This window comes from Carassius gibelio, chromosome A9 (genome assembly GCF_023724105.1).
Source record: "Carassius gibelio isolate Cgi1373 ecotype wild population from Czech Republic chromosome A9, carGib1.2-hapl.c, whole genome shotgun sequence".
NCBI lineage: Eukaryota > Metazoa > Chordata > Actinopteri > Cypriniformes > Cyprinidae > Carassius > Carassius gibelio.
Genome location: NC_068379.1, coordinates 6,594,518 through 6,622,091, shown reverse-complemented (window position 1 = coordinate 6,622,091; position 27,574 = coordinate 6,594,518). Strand labels below are relative to the sequence as shown.

The window sequence follows — 27,574 nt, the reverse complement described above, 5'->3', positions numbered from 1 at the left end:
ATAATGACAATTAGATGTATTACTTACCATTTGCAACATACATTATGATTGTCTGTCTTCTGCCCCTACTGGTTGTTTTCCAAATTATAACATTCATTTAAATGTGTTACAGTTAAAATGGGGGGACGGAATCAAGAAGGAGCTGGAACAACAATCGGGGAGGAGGTTGAACAGGTTAACAGCTTTCTCTCTCGAGCAGCCATATGTTCCAAGTACATGTCAAAAGCCGGTAAGCATTTTTCATGTAAAGTTGTGTCCAAATTGAGACCAAGTGGTTTTAACACTGATGCTCGGCCTTTGCATTTTAGAGTTCCATGCATAGGTGCTCCCTTAGAAAACAACTGTCTAGTCAGCACTTTTACACTGATCAGGATTCTCTTAATAATAATTTAGCTTCTGACACGTTAATTAATTGTATGATTATTTCCAGGTTTATGTGTCAATATTAGAGAATGATCAATGTAGTATCTGACCTCTGGTCCTCACTGTGAACCTAAATTACTGCACGTACATTGTGTGTCAAGTTTGCACAGACATGCTAACAATCCAGGCAAGTGGCTGGAACAAGCGAAAGGCAGAAAACCTTGACCGGACACTGGCCAAAAGATACATCAAGGTACAACTAGGAAAATATGCATAATAACATTTTTGTTTTTAAATTCTCAGCATTTGTTAACAAGGATATTTCTTTTGGACAGAATGTACAAAGGATTGCAGAGGCAACAAAGGACCTGGAGAAACTCACAGCTGAGTTATCTCTACAGCAAGACACAGTCCAGCAGTGGGTGTCTGATGTGCAGCAGTGGACCTCAGGTACTTTGAAAAAATTATTTGATAGGATATTTTAAGAATCATAGGCTCTGCTCTTGTACAGGGCATCTGAAAAGAGGCTGATTGTAAACTGAAATTGGCATTAATCAATTTGTTTGTTGTTGTCCAAAGGAGCAACAATCCAAAATGACCTGCAGAGGACCATCGAGGGGCTATATTTGGGCATCAAACAGCGAAAATTTCAGCTGTATCGTCAGTCTGGTGAGACCAGAAAAGGCTGCTAGTAATGCAGATTTGTGAAAAATGAATTCACTACTGATTTATAAATAGTAAAAATAGCAAAGCCGTTTATTAAAAAAAAAAAAAAAAAAAACATCTTTTGAAATAGGTTTACTACAAGTCATGGCAGCATACTGAAAAACTGTCAAAATCATAATAAGAGTGCAATATCCAAATATTTCCAATATTTCTGCATAGTGCAGAATTTCTGCATTTCTGCATCCTGACCTACCAATTTTGTACTCTATTTAAAATAAAAAATGTTTTTTCATCTGTCATCTGTCACAATAATCATAAAACATACACACATATTGTGAAGTCTTATTTTGTATGGTGCTTTTGTGTAGTGATCGTGTGAATGTACACTCATTTTATGTTTCTCATTGTAGGTGGGAACAAGCGAAGGCATCAACTGAGAAGAAAGATTGCTGTTGAGAAGGAAGTCTTGGAAGTTGCCATCAATGACCACAATGCTACTGTGGGGGAAGTTGAAAAACTGCCTCCTCCCAATGAACTCCTGGCTGTGGACAACTACTCCTGGCCATGGGAATGTAAGTACTTCCCCTGAAATACACTGAATACAAATTGTTTGATTCACACCTCTTGATGTAAATATGGAATCCGATGAAAAAAAAAATGTTAAGACACTGGGCAATATGCAAAAAAAAAAAGAATGCAGTAATTTGTAAATGGATGTGATCAGTTCTATCTCAACCTGTCAGGGTTTATTTCTCTGTTGTAGTAGTACAGCATGCAAAACATCTTCTGTCCCAATATTTTTATAGGAGGTTGTAAGATAACACTTTGATGTAATGTATTGCAGGTCATGGTGATATGGAGCGAAAAAAAATTTTTTTGACAAGGTAATGCTGCTGGCTAGACTAAAAGAAGAAGAATTTATTGTGGTTCGCGAAGTCAAGCAGCACATGGAGTACATGAAGAGTGTTGCTAGACTGATTGAAGAGTTTACCTTTCAACTGACTGAAGACACCACTGGGAAATGTAAGGACAACACATAGGAAGTCTCTTTCTTCTATTTGCTTCTCTGGTAACCATTGGCTCCATTCTTTATATTTTAATGTCACATTCTCAGGCAGTACAGAGGGCTTAATGGAGAAAGGACGTGAAGGACTACTCTGTGTGCTGAAGAGAAGACTGCGTGAAGTTGAAGCACAACTGGCTAAAGCACGCACAACATACAGAAGTATTCTTGGACTGCAAACATTGCCCTTAGATGACTTTTCTGAAGAAGAAGACTCAGAGAATACTTCCTCAACTGATGAGGAACTGGGAGAGTAGTTATTAGGGAGATGATGTGTTTACATTGTGTTGAACCCAAACGTCAGTGCTGTAATAACTTGTATGTGAAACCTTAGGTTATTTTACTGCTGTTGTAATATTTCTTTGTGTTTAGAGCATGTACTGCAAATTCCTCTGAAACTGTAAAAACCCATTATGTTAGCCAATTAGTCCCCAGCCTCTGTCCCAACCCAATCACTGGTGATTCACAACTGTCAAACATGACAAATTACCTTTGTTTTTTATAGCATTACTTTTTTGGTCGAAATGTATTGCGCATCCCTACATAGCCTCACTATAGTTTGTATATAGTGTACCTACTGTAGTTTACATAGCCTATTGTATTTTTACTCTCTCCAACAGTGTGCTATTTCAGCTTATGTTTCCACGTTAGTATAGTATATCAATACTCACTCACTCTCACACACTCACTTGCTCACACACACACACTCACACACACATACATACAAACACTCACTCTCACACACACTCTCACTCTCTCGTTCACACACACGTGCACACACACACACCCCTACCTTTCTAAATATATATAGTCTTTATTTTGTACAGGGCATAGTCTCTTAGCTCTAGAAAGCCTACTTTATTAATTTCACCCAGTAAAGTGAACTGTTGTTTCAACTATAGTCATGTCTTTTTTGTTTGATTCATGAATAGTTTTCATTTAAGTCAGTTTACTGTTTTATCCCATTGTGTGAGTTATTCTAAGGCAGGGGTCATCAACTACACTTGTCCGAGGGCCAAACCATTTCTCGGCAGACACTATCAGGGCCAGACACTCTTGTAAAATTAAAATGAATATTGTATCCTATAAGTAATATATTATTAGACATATATTATTAGATATTATATTATTATATATTAATTAGCCTTTGCCAGTGTTAACTTACTCATATTACCTGTACGATAGCAAGCCACTAGGGCGAAAACGATATTTTAGGCTTCATATTCATGATGCTGTCAACTGCTCACGTGGGGAAGGTGACTGCCGCTGGACGAGGCGGCCAATCACAGCAAACTGATTGACATCCAGGCTAGGACTGCAGGCGCTTAAGGCAGACATAACAGCTGTCAAGCGGTAATGTCAGAGGGGAAATGTCAATTCTTTCGCAAACTGTGTGATTGTTAAACTTTCCAAAAAAATTTGTTTTGTGTCTCAATCATGTGACTCTCGAGGTTCCTGTCGGGAAAACAAAAACGGCGGACATTAAGTGGAAAATTAAATATCTCTTGTCTTAATTATATTTGTGTTTTATAACGCAGCACTAACGTTACAGTAGATTGACATCAAATAACGGTTTCAATAATCACGCCTTCAGTTATGAAAAATAAATGTGTATGTGTTATTTTTTTAACATTTTTGATAACGGAAGTAGCAACATTGTCCATGACCGTTACTATGGAGATTAGGACAGTCTGCTTTCCGTTACGTGAGCAGAGCAGTTGGCGCGCTGGTCTCATGTTTTAGTTAAACTATCGTCATTAAACAAACATTTTTGTCCTCTTTTATCAAAGATCATATACATGCAGTATAATTATTTATTAGTCAGTTTGTGATATTTGATATATTGGGTAGATATATGTTTTTACAACCCTAGCACAACCCTAAAACAGAAGAACTACAACTGGGGTGCTGATGTCAACACAAGTACTGAAGAAGGGTCTAGGGAGTTGTAGTTTTTTTTTTAAACCCTGGGTTTTCCTTAAAATTGGAAGTTGTAAATACTTAATTGGTGGCATTCCAGTTTTAGGGGATATCAAACACATTTTTGGCATCAGACTTTAAATATTGTCTTGTTCAATTGGGGATTTTTATTTTTACGCCATAGAACCTCCCCCCCCCCACCACATCCCTTTGTGACTATGCTGAATTTATAACCCATGTCAACATATTTCTATTACAGTTTGTCTCATGTATGTAACTCTTTTTGTCCCATAATTATAAGCCTTCAAATATGCCCTGTTGTTAGGGTTCAAAGGTCAATATCTCAAAGCAGGAATAATATAGATTGATATATGTTACTCTCCAGGTCAAGACCTTTCCATAGATGTATTTGGTTAAGCTTTATGACAAAGTTTAAAAAAATTACATTTTGGACATGTACCCTAACAGCCTCTGGTTCAGAACGCACTTTGAGGGCTTCAAGTGTGTGTGTGTGTGTGTGTGTGTGTGCAGGGGCATCGGACTGGGGGTAAAACCAGTACTGATTACAAGGGCCCCAAAGGAAGAGAGGGTCCTTGAAAAGTCTGGAATATATTTTATTTTACCTGGATATTTTTAGGGAGGCCCATCAGGACTGCATAGGGCCCGGGATCTTGTGCAACGCCCCTGTGTGTGTGTGCGTGTGTGTGTGTGTGTTGAAATTATGATCAAAATGAGGATTGTTTGAGATTTTTTTTATCTTTATGATTATGGAGGGTTTTATGCCAGGATGAACACAGTCATTCAAATCATTTATATCTGCCACAGCAAATAGGCTACACAATGCATCTAATGATATAGTTAGATTTAAGTAGACAAGAAAAGTGTTTGCAGTGCTTTATTGGATGGCATGGTTAACTAGTATATAACTCTCTCAAACACGCACGCGCACACACAAACACACATACACACACTTGGATATGTGGTTTACGGGGACTCTCCTTTTTTTTTACACCATTTAGTATGATTTTTTAAAGCTGTATGGTTTATGAGGACACAGATGTCCTTACAAACCATGTTTTCGTTGTAATACCCATGTCATTATGCAAATTTGTGTCCTCATAAACCATATACAAAAACACACACACACTAACAGCAGGCCCTGACAGGAGGGGACAGAGGAAAGGTACACAGGACCTACAATTTCCACACTTTTATCAGCCCCCGGTCTTCTATTAGTCCAGTGGACCAGAACATCCTGTGTGTAATATAAATGTGGTGTTCAGTGTGTGGCCATTGAAAATGTGTTCAGATATATTTTCTATTGTAAATATTGTATTTATTTGTAATTCGCTTTGGACAAAAGCGTCTGCTAAAGGATTAAATAAATATATATTCTTCACAGAAAATGAGCCAAGGCCAAAGAGTTTGAACAAATAATTAATCCTATCATTTTTATTTTGATAAAAAATGAAAACGGGTCCAATAGACCCGAACACCATACAATGGTTAAATGTAACTGTCACAAAAGTGGCATCACGTTTTTACGTGTGGGCAACGTAGCTCCGAGAGGTCATTGATTGACACGTGGGTTGCCCTATCACAGAGGCACAGAGGTCAGCAGATTGACAAGTGAGTGGGGGGGTGTCTGCTCTTTCCGCCACCCACCATTCATACTAGTGATGGGAAGTTCGGCTGTTTGGCTCAGCTCCCAAAGAAGAGCCGGCTCGTTCGACAGAACTAGAACCAAACTCAAGCAAACAGTATTAATGTCCTCAGTGAAGATTGGCATTAAAAAAAAAAAATCAGATGCCTCAGCTTTGATGGACTGATCATATTTCTTTTTTCTGTGATTATCTGCCCTGTTTTTTTAGATTCTCTCTGAAGGAAAAGATGTTGCCACAATACACAGTCTCCCCTCCATTAAAGGGGGGGGGGGGGGGGTGAAATGCTCGTTTTCACTCAATATCATGTTAATCTTGAGTACCTATAGAGTAGTACTGCATCCTTCATAACTCCAAAAAGTCTTTATTTTTATTATATTTATAAGATAAAGATAGTCTGTACCGATTTTTCCCGGAAAAACACGAGCGCCTAGAGGCGTGACGTGTGGGCGGAGCTAAAGAATCACGAGCGCCAGTAGGCTTTTGAGTTGAGAGCATGTGGAAGCTGTAACACAGATCCAGAGGCTGAAATTTAACAAGAACAGCATCAGCAAAGGCGGTATGCTATGTGGTATGTACTGAAACTGTATATATTTGCTTAGCAGTTTTGGAAAATGACTAAGTTCCACTTTATGTCGTCTTTTTTTTTTTTTTTAAGCTGTACATGTGGAAAGTGCAGTTTGATGACAACATCGCATGTTGTTTACTTGATGTGCTTACGCGCTGATAGCTAAGTTAACAACACAGAGATATTTGAAGCAGTTTTACTCACCGAATGTGGTTCCAACACACAATCGTGACCCTTTTCCGTTGGGACTGCATTATCCTTAAGAAATAAACAATGTGCAATCCGAAATGCAGGGAACAAACAAAAACACTTGCACTCCGTTGATGCTCTGTAAAAATAAACTCCATCCACTGGTCCCTTAATGCTGTTTCTCTTTTGGTAATCTGTGCAGGATCGTCTTTTGCCCTGGCAACCAAAAACACACTTCTTTTGTGACTTTTCGCGACGCTCTCGCTCTGATCAGGCTGTGCTCAGCCTCTCAGTGTTCTGCTATACGGGAGCGCGCACTTAGGACCCATATAAGGAAATTCCGCTCCATCTAAAGTCACACAGAGCCATACTCGAAAAAAACTTTCCGAAACTTGTGACAAACCGGAAGAGTTTTTTTTTGGAACAAAAATACTCCTTCAAAGGTACAACTTAATTTTTGAAACTTTGTCCATGTTGAGCATGGGAATCCAACTCTTTAACAGTGTAAAAAACCCAGTATGCATGAAATAGCATTTCACCCCCCCTTTAACGTTGTTACGACTGGTTAACTTGCAGTGGAATGCGCTTCACTTCACCTCCCTCTCTGTTTTTACATAATCTTATGATCCCATATACTCACATCTGATTGGCCTCGATAAGATTGCTGACCAATTAAAACAAAGTTCTGCCTTGAGGTAAGCAGCCAAAGAAAAAACATTTTTGGAGCCGGCTCTCAATCGAAGCGAACCGGCTCTTCTGATTCACTACAAAGCATCGGCTCTCAGAGCCGCATCTTTTGCGCATGGCCCATCACTAATTCATACTGTACATCCTCAAAGGTAGGTACCTAATACACGTAGTGATATCAACATATGCTTACGGAACCTGAATAATAAAGTTAGTTAGCGCTGTCTAAGTCATCATTCGTTAATTATTTATCACCATGAATTTATAGGGATGTGTCCAAGGACATAGGGGTTCCTCCAGCATTAACGTATATTAGCCTACCCATTTAACGTTAGCTGCAGTTGGCGGCAATGTGCTAATCGAGTTCAGAATGATAAGTTGAAAACTTTATTGATTCCAAATTCATGTCACTGCAGCAGAAATCAACTTGGAGATATATGAATAAATGGAATACTGGTAATTGTTGCATAGACTCTGTAGTAGGGCCGTGCGATATGGACTAAAAATCATATATCGATATTTTTTCAGTGGCCGGATAATTTCATACGTCTTTTATTAATGGCCCGCGGTAAATCGCAGTCCCACCACTCACTCATACTACAAATCCCAAAATGCACTGCAATAGCTGACACACAGGTCATTAAAACGGCTCAAGGGCAGAAATGTATAGTCATTTAAACACAAAATAAACTACATCGATATTAATGATATCTCATGCTGTATCACGTTTGAAAATATGAAACAACATGAAGTGTTGATATCTGGCACTAGCCTACTGATAATGCTGAAATAGTCCAAATTACAAATATTTGTAATGTAACACTTAAATAAGGCAGTTCCTTTGTCTCTTTGGTTATTAAATGTTGATTGTTTTATATTCTAGTTTTAAGATGCCACGAGGGTCAACAATAACAATCTGTGTGGGCTGCAAAGCAGCTATTGGTGTGGCCACCAAGACCTGCAAATATTGCCAGTCTGTACAGCCAAGAAAGCAAAGACTGGCAAAAAAAACTTAAGAATTTTGAGGACAGAAAGGAGAAGTGGTTAAAAAACCAAACCAAAAACCAAACCACCTTTCATGTTATTGATGAGGCATCTGTCTTGGTATGTGTTTAACGTCTGTAGCCCACAATGTTTAAGACATTTATAATTGCTTATATTTCTGTATGTGTATATATATATATATATATATATATATATATATATATATATATGTAATGTGATATTATATATTTGTTATTAGAATAAAGGTATTTAGACCAGTATTCATTGTAATAACAGCTACATTTCCTTAATCTCAACAGATATGTCTGCAAACAATAAAAAGAAGCAGCAGAATTCTGCAGCCTCAGACATGTCTACAAGGAAGAAACTGAGGGGGAAAAAATCACCCAAAGGTTATTAAGCTTTCCTAGATTTACATTTCACCATTTCAAATCAGACTTTAAATAAAGTGATTATTTTACCTTAGCCAGATGTACGTAAGTCATAAATATATCATGTGTTGCCTGTCAAAATCATTTTTTAATTAATTGATGAAGATGTATGAGGTCAAACTCATACTTTTTTTGATCTTTTAGAATGTAACCATGGTATCCTAGAAGGGGAACCTTACTACCCAGTGATGAGGGTGATCCGCTGCAAAATGCAGAAGGTTAGCTTTACAATAATTAAAAGTCTTAGATGTACTCAGTGGAATTGCAGCACCCCAACTGGAAACCCCTTAACCACATAACTTTGATGTTTTTTCAGGGGATCCAAATGAAGTTGGTGGAATGGGAGCCCTGTTCACTCTGGTATGTACAATTTATCATAGTTTTGATTGGAATAACCTAATTCTTAGTACTTCAGAACTTAAAGTAATATCCTTGGCTTGTATTTGTGGGTGGCTGTGGCTCAGTGTGTCGAAGTGTCCTTGGGCACTCTTCGAGAGAGTTGCACATCTAATGCTGGCTATTTCACATGCAAGCATGTCAGTCAATGAAATGATCCATGCCATGGGACCTTTAAGGCAGATAAACCTGACTGCCATAATTGAAAGACATATGTTGAACATAAGAACCAATTTATTCTGAGCAAAAGGGGAGGTCTTTCATGACCAAATTTTCAAGACTAATATTGTGCAGCAAATTGCAGAGGTCTTTTACAATGGATACCTTCAGAGCAGAGGTATATGATTTCAAATAACCGTCTACACCGTAGGTAATGCATATTCAAACCTTAACCAAAATATTACCATAGGCAGGGAATTTACTGTTATCAGCAGAGGTGGGTAGAGTACCCAAAAACTTTACTCAAGTAAAAGTAAAAGTAATTCTAGAAATATTTACTCAAGTAAAAGTAAAAGTACTAGTCTTGAATAATTACTTGAGTAAGAGTAAAAGAGTATCAGATAAAAAATCTACTCAAGTAGTTAGTTACTAGTTACTTTGGTTCATATATACTGAGTCTATTTCTATTTAGATATATAGATTAAATGTATGTTATGTATGTGTGTGTGAATAAATGTATATATTTCATCAGCCTTTACTCCAATTTATGTAATGTATTATAAAACCCTGTCTGTTTACTTAAGTAACAAATATAGGTGTCATGCCATAACCTATTTTTAATACGACTGACTATATTAAATGTGAATTTAACATTGAAAGTTAATGTGATATAAATATTGCCAATAATCTTTCATTGTTCAGAAAAAGAGCAAACAACATTTACATTATTAAAGATCATTTTCACTGACAGTCTAGATTTCAATCAGAGACTTCCATTAAAATCACTGAAACTGTTAACACTGTGAAATCCATATCTTAATTATAGATTCGTACACACATCTGCACTTTGTTGTTTCTGACGAGAGAATTCCCCAGAAAGAGCTATTCAGTCAGTGAGCGAGTGAAAGAAGCACCGGCATTTCAGCGATGACTCATCGGAACACCTCTGATTGGCCATTGCATTCAAAGGCTCAACAGAACCGTGTGTGATTAGTTATAATGCGCAGCGCTGTAAAACGCGTCTATCTCTGGCTCAGCGCCAGTGTCATGAGAAATCGAGTCCGCTTAGGACCCCGAGTGATCCCATTTGCTCAACAAACATTTAATGGGTATTACTTTTTAGCGCCTGATTACAATTCCTGCTAAATCGCGTTTTTATTTTTGTCGTTTGAACTTTGCTATAATGACCATTTATGTACTTTAAATTACATGTTTCATAGGCTAGTATATAGCCCACGAGCTATATGTTGTGAAATCAAACATTTCTCGTTTTTTTTTTTTTTTTTGTTACTCGCGTATCAGTATAGCATACAGCTTACTCGATGTGTTTGTGAATTTATATTGTTAATCTAAATGATATAATATCGCAATTGCTTGTGCAGAACCGTGTTATTGTTGTATTATATACAGATATATTATTATTTTATGTAAAACGAATGTCATATTAATTTTACATGAAGTATGTCAGTATGCCTATTATATTTATATAGTGATACAAGGTATTTTTCCAGTTTGCGGAAGCATTGGAATGCAAGCTTGTATGTCTTTTAAATTCTCTGTGTGTATTTTCCTCTTCATTCTTTCTTCTTTTCATATGGACCATGAGTCTGAAATAAAGAGTAATAATAATAATATACCATTTAGTATAGTAAGTGAATAATGGTTGTTTGTGCACTGAAAGTAACTAAAAATACAGCTAGATAGTTTATATAGATACCAGGGGCGTAGCAACCGGGGGGGACGGGGGGGACACGTCCCCCGCACTTTTAGAAACAGGTGATTCTGACCCCTGCTAATTTTTTTTTTTTAGGATCCAGCGTGAATATTTCCTGTAGTGTTCTCTGATTTGTTACTTAGATTTGAGTGAAGTAACATTCAGCCAATCACAGAGCGAATCATCTCCTGGGCGCGTCTGCTATGAGCTTCAAATCTCTTGTTGCTCTTCTGAATTTTCGTTCGTTCGTTTGTTCACTTTGCTATTAGGCCGTCTGGGATAAAATGCACCCCCGAAAAAAGCAAAGGACGATAACATCCTTTTTCAAACACACACTGTAAGTATGTTACAGTATGTCGCGATGACACGAATCGCGCGATAAAGTTTTCATGTTATAATTTAACCTATTGAACCCGTATGGACCTCGTCACGTCGGTCGTCACGCCGGATTCAGTGTGTTAAATGCTCTCATACTTGTCGCTTTGGATAAAAGCCTCTGCTAAATAAGACGTAACAATATTATTGGTTTCTGCTGTCTTTTGTTTGTCTACGTGCTGCTCGCGGAGTAAAATTATGATTTCACAATAAATCATATTTGTTTTGCAACGAATATCTTAAAATACTTTATCAAATTTTATTCTTTTAATTCATAACTGTTACTTTATGTCCTAACTGGTCTGTAGGAAAGGCAGGCTGTGACGTCACTGGCAGAGAGAGGGGGCAGTTGCTCAACCTCTCCAGAATGTGTAACAGGTGAGATTTGTATAAAAAAAAAGCAGATTGACTATCTTAAAGCTGCGGTAGGGAACTTTTGACGCTCTAGCGGTTAATAAACAGAACTGCTTGCGTCTTGCGGAAGAACATCGTAGCCGGAACTACTTCTCTCTGTTTATGTCTATGAAGAATCACAAAGGTACTGGGTTACTCCGCCGCGGTATCCCCGAAGCAATCTAAAATAGTCTGAATATAAACACTTATTATAGGTGTACCCTAGTGATTCAGGACAAGCTAAAAACACGGTTTGGAAAATGGATTCATGGTGTACTCGCTTATTATATACATTTTTCTACATTTTGAACACAAACAAAGTTACGGACCGCAGCTCTGATTGGTTATTTTTTACCGGGAGTGATGTATTTCTGCAAATGGCAATAGGACCACTGGGAGGAGCCAGAGGAGCTTGATTTTTTTCACAGATTATCTGTCTCATAATTTTCATAAAATGTATGTTGTATAAAATTACTGTAGATGTAATCTGTATACTCATTTAACACCTGTTTTTGTCCAACTGTTAAAAAGAAAAGTTATTGTTCAAATGTAGTGCAACTGAAATATTGTAAATATCATAAAATATCTTTATTTCATAAAAAATATAGATGGTCTCCCATTGGTCTCAAAGTCCTGCAGTATTTTTACATTTTGAGTATGATTTAACAAAAATAGGTTCCTGTAAGCTATCATGTCATGTTCCCAAATTTGAAAAAGTAAAATGCCAATTGGTATTCTATTTAGAATTTATTATGAACATCAGCTTTGGGTCAAATCACCATACAGCTGTCCCCCCCACTTTTAAAATGGCTGCTACGCCCCTGATAGATACCAATAATTGCTATATAATTATAACTTGCAATTATAATATAATGATTCTACTGTTGTTGTTTTTTTTTTGTTTTTTTTTTTACATATAAATGTTCAAGCAATATGCACACTATCAATGTAAGACATTTATACATTTTTCAAAATGCATAACATTTTTAAAGAATCTTTACAGAAAGACATACTGTTGTGTCTATATGGTCAAAAACACCCTCACTGTTTAACAGTTGGTGCTAAATGCATTAGTCGTCATACATACAGCAAGCAAGCCAAAGGCAACGGTGGTTAATAAAGAAAAATCTGTAAGATGTCAATACTGGAGTAAAAAAACACTGGGGACCAGTTCTCCTCTGTATATTCAGTCTGAACATTTGGTAAAATATCATTGGTAGTTAACAGTGTTACTGCATTGATTCAGCTGTAAGGTTAGAGGTTAATTGTGCCATGTACAGGCAGCAACATTGTTTTCTCTGTGGCCCAGGTGAGGCATGCAGTGGCAGTGAAGAGTGCTAAGGTGCAGTCATCCATTCATAAATTCTTGCTTTTTTGCTGAAACTGGAAACAGTTCATCCTATGTGAAGTCCATTGTGGAAGATTGGGGTATCATCAGTCTCAACGTTACTCGAGAGCGTCTCGGCCCTGCTGAAATAAACAATAGAAACCATTACAGAATTTGTAATGGTTTTAATGGTTCTTATTGGAATTCTAATGGTTTTAATGGACACTGTAATGGTCTCTGTGGGTCTCTATTGGTAATTTGCTTTCTTCTATTGGTGGCGTGTATCGTCTATTGGATACCATTAAGGACCAATAGAACACCTTTAGAAACTTCTAGTGGTATCTACTGGACACCAGTAGAAACCATTATGACTCCAATAAATTTAGTGGTTTCTTTGGAAAACTGTAATGGTCTTAGTGGGTAGGCTACTGCTTAAAAAAATGAACTCACAAACAATAGAAACCATTATAAAATTTGTAATGGTTTTAATGGTTATATTGGGAATTATGTTGGTTTTAATGGTGACAGTAATGGTCCCTGTGGGTCTCTATTGGTAAATTGCTTTCTTCTATTGGTGGCATGTATTGTCTTGGATTGCCACTATACCTCATTTGGAAAGGTTATTTTTAATTCATTTAATTTTTTTTTTTTTAATCAACTCGTCATGGCCTTCAAAATTGACTTGAAAGTTGGTCTTTGTTTTGTCTGTCGGATTTGGTCCAAATTTAGCCCAAAAATAGATGTGAAATAACAGTGAAATTCTGCGTGACTTCCACGTGCTGTAATGTGCGCGCGCGCAGAACTGGAGCGGAGGACGTCACCATGGAAACGAGGCAGCAGCCCAACCGTCAAGCAGCTGATCGCTGACACTCAATGTGGTTTCACTTTTTTTTTTAGGTAAGTTTAGTCTATTAAATTACACAAATAGTACATTAAAGTGTTCCTGACACTTTATTTCATGTAAATTATACGCTTTCGTTTAATATTTACTTTATAGAAATGGTTTAGCGTCGTCAGAAAAAGTCCGTTAGCATCTCAAAGGTAAGGCTAACTACAAGAGGTAACGATAGACATGAGCTCTTATTTATTAAGTTTGGGCTTTTAATGTGATCTTGTGTGTAGATGCTCTCTCTCTCTCTCTCTCTCTGTCTCTCTCTCTCTCCATATATATCAATGGATGAATGGAAGTAACTTAACCGAATTAATTTAACCCTAAAAGTATGCACTGTTTAATCCTAAAATGTGCACTAACGTAACCGGATAACGTTACATCACTTACATAGAGCGTGAAAATGGGCTGAAACCTTCAGGTTTTGATCTTTCATGGTAAAACTTGTTCTGTGATTTCAGAAGTGCCAGAAAACCTCTATGACACAGGAGATGTTCCTGATTTTAACATTTCTGAAGGGAGCTGCTGACAGAGAGGATGAAAACATACACATTTTGATGTCTACGCTGTAGGAGCATTACTAAATAAGTAAAATATATATATTTATTGTAAATGATTATATAAATTATATATTCTGTGAATTATTATTTTTCTTTTCTGCATTTCACCTCTGCTATAGTATATTCCTTATACCTGGAATTGTATAATAAATATTGTTGTCTCTGTGACAGTGCTTATGTTCCTAGGTTCTTCCATGCTGATGGCTGTGCTCTAGAGTCATATCTCCTGTCGAAGAACATTTTTAGACATTATGAACCATGAATAGTAAGAAATTCGTCAAACATACACCATTCAAAAATGTAAGGGTCAGATTTGTCATGTATTTCAAAGACATCTTTTATGCTCACCACTGCTGCATTTATTTGATTAAAATACAGTTAAATTGTGAAATTACCATTTTTTAATAACTATTTTCTATTTAAGTTTGTTTTAATAAGTGATCAAAGCTGAATTTTCAGCATCAGTCTCCAGTGTCACACAATCCTTCAGAAATCATGCTTTGTGAAAACAAGAATAAAATTGTACAAAATATTCACATATAAATCAGTTATTTTAAATTGTACTAATATTTCACAACATTACCATTTTTATTTATGATCAAATAAATGCAGTTTTCTTAGTGTACATGAGACTTATTTCAGAAACATAAAAAAATCTCTATCTCCAAGCTACACACTCTCACACCAAAGTGACTTAAAAATCATTCAAACTTTGTGTCAGTACATCATAAATAGGAAAAGGCATCAGATCACCGTCTGTGATTTGTTGTTTCGTGCCGCATCCAGTGTAGAGAGCATCACTGATTATAAAAGGCTCTGTTTTATTTTGTTGTGCTGTCCAGTGACGACACAGTGTTAGAACTCTTGTTAAATATCATTACATATGATGTATGTATGATGCCATTCAGCACTGATAGATCTTTTCTATTTCAGAGACTGAAAATCATTGATAAAGCACAAGGTTACTGTAACATATTTAAACAATATTAATAAGAATTAATAAAAATGCATCTGTGACTTAATATTGCTTCTTATTTTTCAGTGGAAAGTTCTCATTAAACACATAGCTTTCTTCTCATCTTTGTGCATCTTCAAACGTTGTGCATATTTCTGAATCATTTTTTTTTTTACTTCATAATATTGGTTGTCTTCTCTTGTTTCAGAGTTTAGCTCCAACCCCAGTTAAGCAGACCTGAGCAGCTGATCAAGGATCAGCAGAAACTCTGCAGAACATTGGACCTTCAGCCCAGGACTGGACACCAGTGTTGTAAGTCATTCTGTCTCTTTATAGTGCATGTTCAGGACATGTTGCAGGAGATCTCAACATTGTCTCTTAAGGTCCACTTAGATGCAGAGTTTTGCTCCAACCTGCAGTGCACCTGAACAAATTAATCAAGGTCTAACTATTAGTGTTGTCACAGTACCAATTTCAGTACCAAAGCAAAACACAAAAACATGCTAATTATTTTTTTTTTAATTATTATTATTAGCCGCACTTATGCTAACAATTAACTACTCTAATAACAGTGTTCATTTCAATCCGACATTCAAATTACAGTTATATATATATCCTGATAAATACAGGTGCTGGTCATATAATTAAAATATCATCAAAAAGTTGATTTCACTAATTCCATTTAAAAAGTGAAACTTGTATATTATATTCATTCATTACACACAGACTGATATATTCTAAATCTTTATTTCTTTTAATTTTGATGTTTATAACTGACAACTAAGGAAAATCCCAAATTCAGTATCCCAGAAAATTTGAATGTTGTGAAAGGGTTCAATATTGAAGAGACCTGGTGCCACACTCTAATCAGCTAATTAACTCAAAACAACTGCAAATCCTTTAAATGGTCTCTCAGTCTCGTTCTGTAGGCTACACAATCATGGGGAAGACTGCTGACTTTACAGTTGTCCAAAAGACGACCATTGACACTTTGCACAAGGAGGGGAAGACACAAAGGTCATTGCTAAAGAGGATGGCTGGTCACAGAGCTCTGTGTCCAAGCACATTAATAGAGAGGTGAAGGGAAGGAAAAGATGTAGTAGAAAATAAGTGTAGAAGCAATAGGGATAACTGCACCCTGGAGAGGATTGTGAAACAAAACCCATTCAAAAATGTGGGGGAGATTCACAAAGAGTGGACTGCAACTGGAGTCAGTGCTTCAAGAACCACTACACACAGACGTATGCAAGACATGGGTTTTAGCTGTCACATTCCTTGTGTCAAGCCACTCTTGAACAACAGACAGAACCAGAAGTGTCTCGCTTCAAAAAGGACTGTACTGCTGCTGAGAAGTGATATATCAGACCCAAGAATGCAGAAGAGCTGAAAGCCACTATCAGAGCAACCTGGGCTCTCATAACACCTGAGCAGTGCCACAGACTGATCGACTCCATGCCACGCCACATTGCTGCAGTAATTCAGGCAAAAGGAGCCTCAACTAAGTATTGAGTGCTGTACATGCTCATACTTTTCATGTTCATACTTTTCAGTTGGCCAAGATTTCTAAAAATCCTTTCTTTGTATTGGTCTTAAGTTATACTCTAATTTTCTAAGATAATGAATTTGGGATTTTCCTTAGTTGTCAGATATAAATAAATATATCAGTGTGTGTGTAATGAATGAATATAATATACAAGTTTCACTTTTTGAATTGAAATTATGATATTCTAATTATATGACGAGCACCTGTATACACAGAATGACTAATTGAACTGCTTTTATAGTTTTAATAATTAATTTATTTGTAATGAATAAAGAGATTTTACATTTGATTATTTGTTTTTCTTACTTGAATGCTTTTGTTCGGATGTAAAATAAAAAAGTGAATTATTATTAAGAAAAGAACTGCAGGAAAAGATGCAATGTTGCTCAGTGATTTTGCTTTGGAACCTTTAGAAAATAGAAAACGGGTGTAGCTCAGTCATTTTTTTTAATATATACAGTTATACATGATTTTGAAGGACTTTTTAATGAGAAAAAAAACCTCAACTGATTTTTGCTCATTGTGACTAACTTTGCCAGCACAGGTCACATATGCTACTTAATTTCCACTTGAGAGTGGTCAGATTTAAAGTCTGAGATTAGTCCATCAGTTCTTGAATTTCAATTTTTGTTTATGTGTGTGCGTGTGTGTGTGTGTTCAAAACAAGAGTGTCTGTCTCAGAAGCTGAAGAAAAAAGGCCACACCTTATAGGAAATAAACGCCTCCTAAGTGTACGGAAATACCTGGCTGAGGAGATCAGTGACATAAACCAGATAAAACTGCCAGTGGTAAGGGTTTACATATCCATATCCGAATGGAATTGCTACAACTTCTTATCTAATATGACTCGAAGTGAGTAGAGACCATGTACCATAAAAAGTAGATAATGTAATTATTCAAGCCTATTTGTGAAACTGGACCACAAAACCAGTTAAAAGGGTAATTGTTTTTATTTTATTTTTTAGATTTTTATTTCAATAATAATAATAAATAAGTTTTCCATTGATGTATGGTTTGTTAGGAGGACAATATTTGTCTGAGATACAACTATTTGAAAATCTGGAATCTGATGGTGCTAAAAAATCTAAATATTGTGAAAAATATTTCAAATCCAAAGCAAAGCATTTTATTAATAAAAAATTAAGTTGATACATTTATGGTAGGGAATTTACAAAATATATTCATTGAACATTATCTTTTTTTAAATCCTAATGATTTTAGGCATGAAAGAAAAATCAATAACTTTTTTGAGACTGCCATATAAATATATGTATGGATAATCTCACATACTGGTAATGTGGTACATTGTCCTAATGAATTGTCCCTTTTTTTTCAGGTCTGAGACAGCTACAAGCCACAAAAACAGTTCATAGTTCCTGCATTTCTATTAATGCATTAATGAATAACAATAATTAAAATAAAATGTAATGTCAAGGTTTTGTGTTAATTCCAGCTATGTTGAGTATTCTGTGAATAATTTTGATTTTAGGTGCATATTCTTAATTCTTTGCAAAACAACCTGAACTGTTTGCTATTGAAAGGTTGGTATGAAGTTTAAATAAATAAAAAAATTATATTCTTGACACAACCTGTGTACAGTTTGTATTAATAATTTAAATTATTTACTTATATTAATTAATGGCCTAATTACCAGCTATCAGTTAAACATTCAAATCAGAACCAATATAAAACTGCAACGAAAACTATTAAATATATGCAAATAAAGATCAGTACAAACTTGCTATGGAACCATCAGAACCATTACAAAACTGACGGAAACCATAAAATTTGTTTTAATAAAGACCAATACAAACTTTTAATGGAACCATCAGAACCATTACAAAACTGACGGAAACCATAAAATTTGTTTTAATAAAGACCAATACAAACTTGTAATGGAACCATCAGAACCATTACAAAACCAACAGAAACCATTAAATTTGTTTTAATAAAGACCAATACAAACTTGCTATGGAACCATCAGAACCATTACAAAACTGACGGAAACCATAAAATTTGTTTTAATAAAGACCAATACAAACTTTTAATGGAACCATCAGAACCATTACAAAACTGACGGAAACCATACAATTTGTTTTAATAAAGACCAATACAAACTTGTAATGGAACCATCAGAACCATTACAAAACCAACAGAAACCATTAAATTTGTTTTAATAAAGACTAGGGATGCACCGAAATTTCGGCCACCGAAAATTTTCGGCCGAAAATGGCCTTTTCGGTTTTCGGCCGATGGACTTTTATCACCGAAACAACACGGCCGAAATGTTGTGATGACGCAAACAGAAACCGCGACCTGCAAGTGCATCTGCATAGCAAAGACCACGAGCTCCCCGCGACATTCACTTAACACCAGTGAGAACATTCTCTCTCTTCGTATTCCTTTATTCGCAGCACTAAAATGTCTCCTAAAATAGAGATTAAGACGGACCACGAAGTGAAAACAAAGAAAAGTACAGTCTTATAGAGTCTGTTAGCACACGTCTCACTGAGATCTTTTCGGATCCTCTGCACTTCATCGCGAATGTGCTTGATCCGCGTTATAAAGACCATTACTTGGATGCGGAAATAAGGCAGCGCGCACGAGAAATGATCCAGGCCGCGCTGGATGCGGAGAACCCGCGCTGTATGCGGAGAAGCGCCATGCGCAGGAGAAAAAAAAAGACTCATTTTTTTTCTCATCTAGAAAAAAAAGACTGGTCTCTGCACCAGATGAGGGGCATGCACCCTCGTTGTCTGATATGTTCAGTGGAATTCTGCAAGAAAGTGCCTCAAATAATAATAATACGTTGGCTATTTTGTTCTTAGGTTACTATATATACACACACACACACACACACAAACATATATACATACATAATATCAGATTGTAGCCATATTTATGCTAGATTTTCTGCTAGATTTCTGCTTTAATTTGATAAAAATGTTTATTTATGCCCTGGCCCTATTTAAATACACTCTCTCAAATATTTCTCAAATGTCAGGCAGATGACAAGCTCAACTGCTCAACAGCTAGATGGTTATCTGTCTGAAGTCCCCATCCCCAGAAGTGATAACAGTCTTGCCAACTGGAGAAGTAATGCACTTTCTAGTCCTACAGAGAACAATTTCAAATGCACTTAAATGCACTTTGTTTTTATGAGAGAACTGTTCATTTTAAAACCTTTCTGCAGGCCAGTAGGCCTGTACATTATTATTAAATATACACGAGTGGGATAAATTTTTAGTTTGAATTTTATTTTATACTGTGCATTGTTGCAATGTGCTTAATACATATTTGCATCATTTGTAATTATGTATTTTTATGTTTTTTTTTTTATAAGTTATGTAATTGTAATTATCTTTGAAACTTTAATATTAATTTATGCAATTGCAATGTCTTAATTTTAGTAAAGTTAGTACACGGTCATAGCAATAAATGCAATGGTACTAATAATTGGCATAATTTCTTTCGGTGTTTCGGTTTCGGTTTTCGGCCTTGGTTTTCTCTTTTTCGGTTTTCGGTTTCGGCCAAGAATTTTCATTTCGGTGCATCCCTAATAAAGACCAATACAAACTTGTAATGGAACCATCAGAACCATTACAAAACCAACAGAAACCATAAAATTTGTTTTAATAAAGACCAATACAAACTTGTAATGGAACCATCAGAACCATTACAAAACCAACAGAAACCATTAAATTTGTTTTAATAAAGACCAATACAAACTTGTAATGGAACCATCAGAACCATTACAAAACCAACAGAAACCATTAAATTTGTTTTAATAAAGACCAATACAAACTTGTAATGGAACCATCAGAACCAATACAAAACTGTGATGGAAACCATTATGTGCAAATCGTGACCAATACAAACTTGTAATGGAAACCAATACAAACCAATAATTCCTAATGGAATATGCCCAAAACACACTACGTAATGGAAACCATTTGGTAATGGTTTTAATGGTTAATTGCTGATGGTTTGTAATGGTTTTGTAATGGAAACCATTAGAATTTCTGTAATGGTTTCTATTGTTTTTTTCAGCAGGGGGGACAGAGCTTCTGTGGTAAAGAAAAATATAAAAATGTTTAGGAACTGTAGTATAATAACAATTTTTTTCCTCTCTGCCTTTGTAATATACAGTATGCTGGAATAATTTCTTGACATCATACAGAACGGGTTCAGACAACAGAAGCAGGAAACATCAAAAATCACTGTTAACCGTAGAGCATCGGTTTACAATACTTGCAAAAATCAAGTTATGATTTATGTGTATGTTGTTATAAAAACAATCAAACAGACGTAAATGTAATCTGTTAAACTCAGTCTATTTTGCATTCAAACATTGCTTTAAATAAAGAGGCAGGTGATTTATTTGAGCAGAGTTTGTTTTCTGCCCCCACTATTTGGAAAGGCTAAAATATCCTATTTTCTATTAAACAAAAAACTGCTGCAATGAAAATCTCCTTTTGATTTATTGTGCCTTAATTTACTATTAATTTCATTCATAATTATTCACTTAATGAACGTTTTTATAAAAGTATATGTGTTTGTTTATGTTAAATAAAAGATAAACACGAGAAAAGAGTCCTATCTTCACTTAAAATGCATCTTGAACAATCGGGTCCCACCTAGCGAGGACCCCTAAGATGGCGGCCCTCGCGATGCCTGTGCGCAAGTCGCAACGGAGGCAGTTGTCACGAAGGACACAAGACAGGTAGTAATTCACACTAAAAATCTTCGTGTGATTTGTGGACGAGTAAGACAGAACTAGAGGAGTGCTTAAACCCGTCCTGCACACGCAGGCATTTGGGTGTGGAGGGGAGGGGCGATTAATGATTTGATTTTCTTATTAACAACTAATATTATCCACTGTCCTTGTACAGTAATACGACACTGACAATACACACACAAATAATAGTAGTAACGTTATATTAGTAGTGATAATAATAATGAATCATCTTAGGGGTTTTCGCTTGCATTCTTGACTTGCATTCAACTTGACTCCCCTCTGTTATAAGCCACACACGTACAACAAACTAATGTCACAGTGGTATAGTGTACTGTAATCGAATGTAGCCCAAGTTATTACCTGTTAAAAAGTAGACAGCACACGCGTTCATCTAATAAGGATCTACATCACAAGCTAATTGCTGATTTGCTTTCAATTCAGTGCAGTTCTATAGCCCCGTTTTCAACGTTGCTGCAGATATTAAACGTTACAACTCTGAGTGAATTGCTTCAGAAGCTCAGCGCGTGCGGCAGGGAACTGAACGACTCATTCAAACTGATTCACGAACCAATTCACTCGTTTGCCTTTTGGTTTGATCAAGCCTTTGAACAGAATTGACTCAAAAGAATGAATCATTCGCGAATGGGCATCGCTCATTGCCCAGAGAAGAGTAGACGGCGCGTTTGGAATAAACTGAAGCATTTATAACATTTATTGCATTAAGATAAAGTAACGAGAGGAGCGTCGCCCACAGTAAGTAAAAGTACAGATTTTTCCCAAAAAATTTACTCAAGTAAGAGTATAAAGTACCCATCTTTAATTATACTCCGAAAAGTATTAGTTACCCCAAAAAATTACTCAAGTAAATGTAACGAAGTAAATGTAACTCGTTACTACCCACCTCTGGTTATCAGGTTACTGTAAGTTTATAAACCTACTGAATGAAGGGGTGGCTTGCTGTTCCTCATTGCCCTTAACCTTGTCATGTTTGTTTTGATTTTAATTCATGGCTGATGTAAGAAACGTCATCACATCAGTGGAACACTGCCTGGATATTTATTGAAATATTATGCTCGAGGAGTAATACCACAAATAACACGCCAGTCCATATTCTTGGACTAACAATGATTCCAAACTAAAAAAAGTAGCCTACTTTTTGTAACTCGTCACTTTGTCAACATTAGTTTCTCCCGCTGCCACGGATTAATGTGTTGATCAGCAAATCAACCTCAGACGAAACCATAGACTAAAAAAATATGGACGTAGTGTCCGTGACGTCACCCATAGAGTCCTCAATAGCGGTTTTGAAGCCTAAAGTCCAATAGTATGTTCCTGCACAACCGGAGGCTGCAGATTCAGGACCGCAGATCTGGGCCGCAGTTCTAGGACCCTAGTTTTTCGTGACAGCGCCACCAACCGTACTGGACCATATAGCGATGGTTGCAGTTTCAGGAACGCAGTTCTAGTACCCTGTTGGTTTAGTTTGCAGTCACGTTACTTTGTATATAGCGTCAATATATTACTCTCAGTTGTATTTGTTTTTAAAAGTGATTTTTGATTCAAAATGCAGCAGAGGTTAATTACTAAGTGTGCTTTGAGTCACAATTTTAAATTTAAACATGAATTTGAACAAAATATAAATGAAATATCAATTTTGTAAAATTGATGTATATCAATTTTAAAACAATTGTAAAAAATGAAGAACCTTAAAAGTCTTAGTCTCTTGAATTATACAGTATATTGATTAACCTCCTTAAGGTGAATTAGCTCATTATCAGGTAAGTTAAAGTTGGAATCAGCGTATGGAGTCACTAAATTACTGCCAAAATTTTAAAAGTTGTTCAGAGGCAAGACCAGACACAAGAATGATTCAAGAATGTTTATTTATATTCATATATGTACATATATATATATAGTACAGACCAAAAGTTTAGACACACCTTCTTATTCAAAGAGTTTTCTTTATTTTCATGACTATGAAAATTGTAGAGTCACACTGAAGGCATCAAGGGCTATTTGACCAAGAAGGAGAGTGATGGGGGGGGGCTGCGCCAGATGACCAGGCCTCCACAGTCACCGGACCTGAACCCAATCCAGATGGTTTAGGGGTGAGCTGGATCGCAGACAGAAGGCAAAAGGGCCAACAAGTGCTAAGCATATCTCGGGGAACTCCTTCAAGACTGTTGGAAGACCATTTCAGGTGACTACCTCTTGAAGCTCATCAAGAGAATGCCGAGAGTGTGCAGAGCAGTAATCAAAGCAAAAGGTGGCTACTTTGAAGAACCTACAATATGACATATTTTCAGTTGTTTCACACTTTTTTGTTATGTATATAATTCCATATATAATTCCACATGTGTTAATTCTTAGTTTTGATGCCTTCAGTGTGACTCTACAATTTTCATAGTCATGAAAATAAAGAAAACTCTTCGAATGAGAAGGTGTGTCCAAACTTTTGTTCTGTACTGTATATATATATATATATATATATATATATATATATATATATATATATATATATATATATATATATATATATATGTAATTTTTGCGACAACATCACAACAGCACCAAAGTGAACCACTTTTCCATCAGTTGCTGCATGGATAGAATGGCTGTAGGCTTCAACTCTAGAGAAAGAGAGAGCGAGAGACAGAGAGAGATAAATAAGAAACATTTGTTTAACATATTCAACTGGAATATATATATATATATATATATATATATATATATATATATATATATATATATGAAAAATGAAAGTCCTTGCAGCATGTGGTGCATCTCTTCAATTCTGGCAGGGATCTCCCTTTTTGGATTGTTACTGTATATGTATCTTGAAAAAGAGAACCTAGTGCCTTTTTTAATCATCTGTCCTACAATGAGCCTAACCAAATCCATAAAATCACTTCCTATTGGCCATGCAGAACATGACAGGAACACATGATATCAATGGACTGTATGTGGAGTAGACCTGCAGATTAGGCCAAATTGTAACAAGCTATTAAAATTGCCAAACGCCTCATTCATCATTACAAAACAATGGCAAAACAACAAGCTAACACATACTGCAACTAGGCAGTTAGTGCAGTTTAATTATGAAAGATATTTTATACATAAATATGGTAAAACGATGACTATTAAGCCAGTATTCACACTAATACATTAAGCTGCAGGTAAATCTTACAAACCTTACATCAACCATGCTCTTGTCATCTGGTAAGTTTAATTAATGTGCAGGCTAGATTCACTTATAATACTTCGTAATTAAAACTCAACAAGGATTTATGAAATCATGGCCACGAATTAACGTCGTAGTAATTAATAAAACTAGCTCACAAATTCTTAATTTGGTGGGAATTAATTATTAATTCATACGTAGCAGTTCTCACTATGTAAACTTTGCACCGTTTAAACGTTATAAAATAAAAATTAATCAAATATCGGTACTCACCGTCTGATTGCTGTCCACATCGTCCATCTTTAATTAGTGTTGATCCAGTACAGTAGGTGGCGCTGTCACAAAAAAACTAGGGTCCTAAAGCTGCGGTCCAAGAATTGCGGTCCTGAAACTGCAGCCTCCGGTTGTGCAGGAATACCCTTCTCCTAAAGTGTGCAGAGCGGGCCGTCGCCATCTTGGCAGCGCGTCACCGCGTGACTCTCCCAGATAATCGAAAATGGGCAAAAAGGCGGGAGCTGATTGCTGAACCCACGCCCACCTAGCGCGACGGCATTGTCAGCAGCGGCAATCCACCTGTCACTCAAGTGGCCACGCCCTTAATTATGCAGAACTTTAAGGCTTAATATAATTTAAACGGATGAGTTATAAAAAAAATCACCCCCTCACAGTTGTCATGAAGGGCAAAATTAGCAATGAAGACCAAAATCATTTTTTGAACCAGGCTGTAAACATGTTTTTTTCTGCTGTAAAGTTGGGCATTTTAAGATGAGGAGTCTATGGGATTGACTCCCTTCTGCAACCAGCCTCAAGCGGCCGGTCGATGAATTGCAGTTTTAGTCACTTCCTTATCGGCTTCACGAGAGAGAGCGTGAGGTTACCCCTCGGACGAAATGCATATAGTGGGCAGGGGTTTGATCCGTCAGACGGAGCGAAATCGCAAGGAAGAGTATGTGGAATCTGGGGCCACAGCTATGCTAGGCGATAGCAGCGTCCATAGCAACCAAAACGTTGCAGTTTCACGTTATTCTGGCGAGATCAGAAAAATCTTTGCAACAACGAACAAGTGAGTGATTATGTACATTCACTGAGTGAATATTCTGAAAATAAAATATATATTTCTCGCTAGAAATGTAATCAAAACTTATTTTTATGCATAGACTAACTCAAAATATTGATTTTTTTCACTAAAAATGAGAGAAATGTCCGCCATGTTTTTTTGTTCTCACGGTCGGAATCTTGAAAGTGGACCAACGTAGTCAGGGTACGTTTTTTTTGAGACTGGGTTGTGTATTATGAACCAAAATGCAATACCAACTTCAAATAAGCTGCAGCTCGCTGGAGGGGTCACGCGACATAATCATTTCTAAAACTTTGGTACAAGTCAAGCCCTTTCTTGTGTTGCATTGTGATTTTCTGAAATACGTTAAGGTAAGTGTGCAAAGGTCTCTCTCACACACTCTCTCTCTTTCTCTCTCACACACACACAGATACTGAATATAATATGCTGTTATACTCCATATAACTCCATGAACAAGCCAGAAACTAAGCCTTTTTTAGCACAGGCCTATCAAAAGGGTTAATGGTCCCACCTAGTGATCAAATGTAAAATTAACAAATTTTACCTCTTCCCAAAAGGAAAAACCACAAACAATCAAGAATGCATGATTACATAGTGTCATGGCTTTGCAATCAAAAAATTTCATTATAATGGAAGTCAATGGGGCAAAAACAGCCTTATTGAACTTATTGAAAATAAGTTATTTTGTGTGGTTTTTTCCCCCCAAATCAGTGACATCATTTATGAACTTGGCAATTAAAGAGTTAAAATCTTGGATTTTTTTAAAAACATTTGGTAGTTTTGAAAAGGACTGAGGTTGATTTATGCAAAAAAAATGGAAAAAAAAATTATGAATCTGATACATTTTACAGCAGTTTAATTGAGTGGATATTTTCATCCCAAACAACTCGAAAGGGTAGTGAATTTAAACAATCCACAAGGGTTAAAAGAATGACTGTAAAGGGATCTGTTAAAAACAAAATAGCTTTTCAAAATAGCTTTGAAACATCATCCAGTGTGACATGCAAAACTATTCAAATAACATTTTCATGACCTCGTGTTGTTCTTTTGTAGATTGAAAAATGTGTGTCACAACACAAGACCATTTAAAATGCTAGAAAACAGTTTGTCAGTTGCCTATACTGTCCAGCCCTACTTTTCACATGTAAAACCAGAAATGTCTTCTCCTGCGATCATAGCTACCGTAACTGTCAAATACACCAGGAAAATAACTGGGTCAATCATTTACAGAGGAACAACAGGTTAGAGATTACCCACCGCCACTGAATGCACAGACACACAGAGTTAACTCACTCCTACACTGGACTGAACAAAAGAAAACAGATTCATAAGTGTCATGGTGATATATGAGATACGGACGAGTCTTTAAATAAAGTCATTAAACTTGTTTTCGTATTCTCAAATATACCTTATTAAAACACTAAACTTTCCATTTATAAAGGGAGAAAGGTAGAGCATGTAGGGCAGCCAGTGACTGTTTGCTTGGTAAACTTCAAACATCTCTCACACATTGCAGCACTGTAGACTGGAGGTCGGAAAGAGGGTCAGAGATAACATCAGACCCAACGGCAAACGAAACTCACTTACTTGCCCACAAACACACCGCTGTTAAAACTTTGTCCAGAGCTTTCTGTGGTACTTTTGACAGCTGACATCCAGTAATATTACATAGTTTAAAGGTGAAGGAAGGGCAGGGTAGTGTACTCTGTGAGA

The 27,574-nt window shown here is 36.4% G+C and overlaps 1 protein-coding gene and 1 long non-coding RNA gene across 2 annotated transcripts in view; one reads left to right on the top strand and one right to left on the bottom strand.

Annotated features, from left to right (window-relative positions):
• The window catches only part of LOC128019537 (immunoglobulin superfamily member 2-like), a 119,173-nt gene that overhangs the window by 40,737 nt on the left and 50,862 nt on the right, over positions 1-27,574 (bottom strand). The gene's annotated exons all lie outside the window — the stretch shown is intronic.
• LOC128019541 (uncharacterized) lies at positions 13,605-18,481 on the top strand. The gene is made up of 5 exons (XR_008185197.1): positions 13,605-14,394; positions 14,538-14,631; positions 15,530-15,633; positions 17,532-17,716; positions 18,201-18,481. It is a non-coding gene; the product is annotated as an uncharacterized LOC128019541 (long non-coding RNA).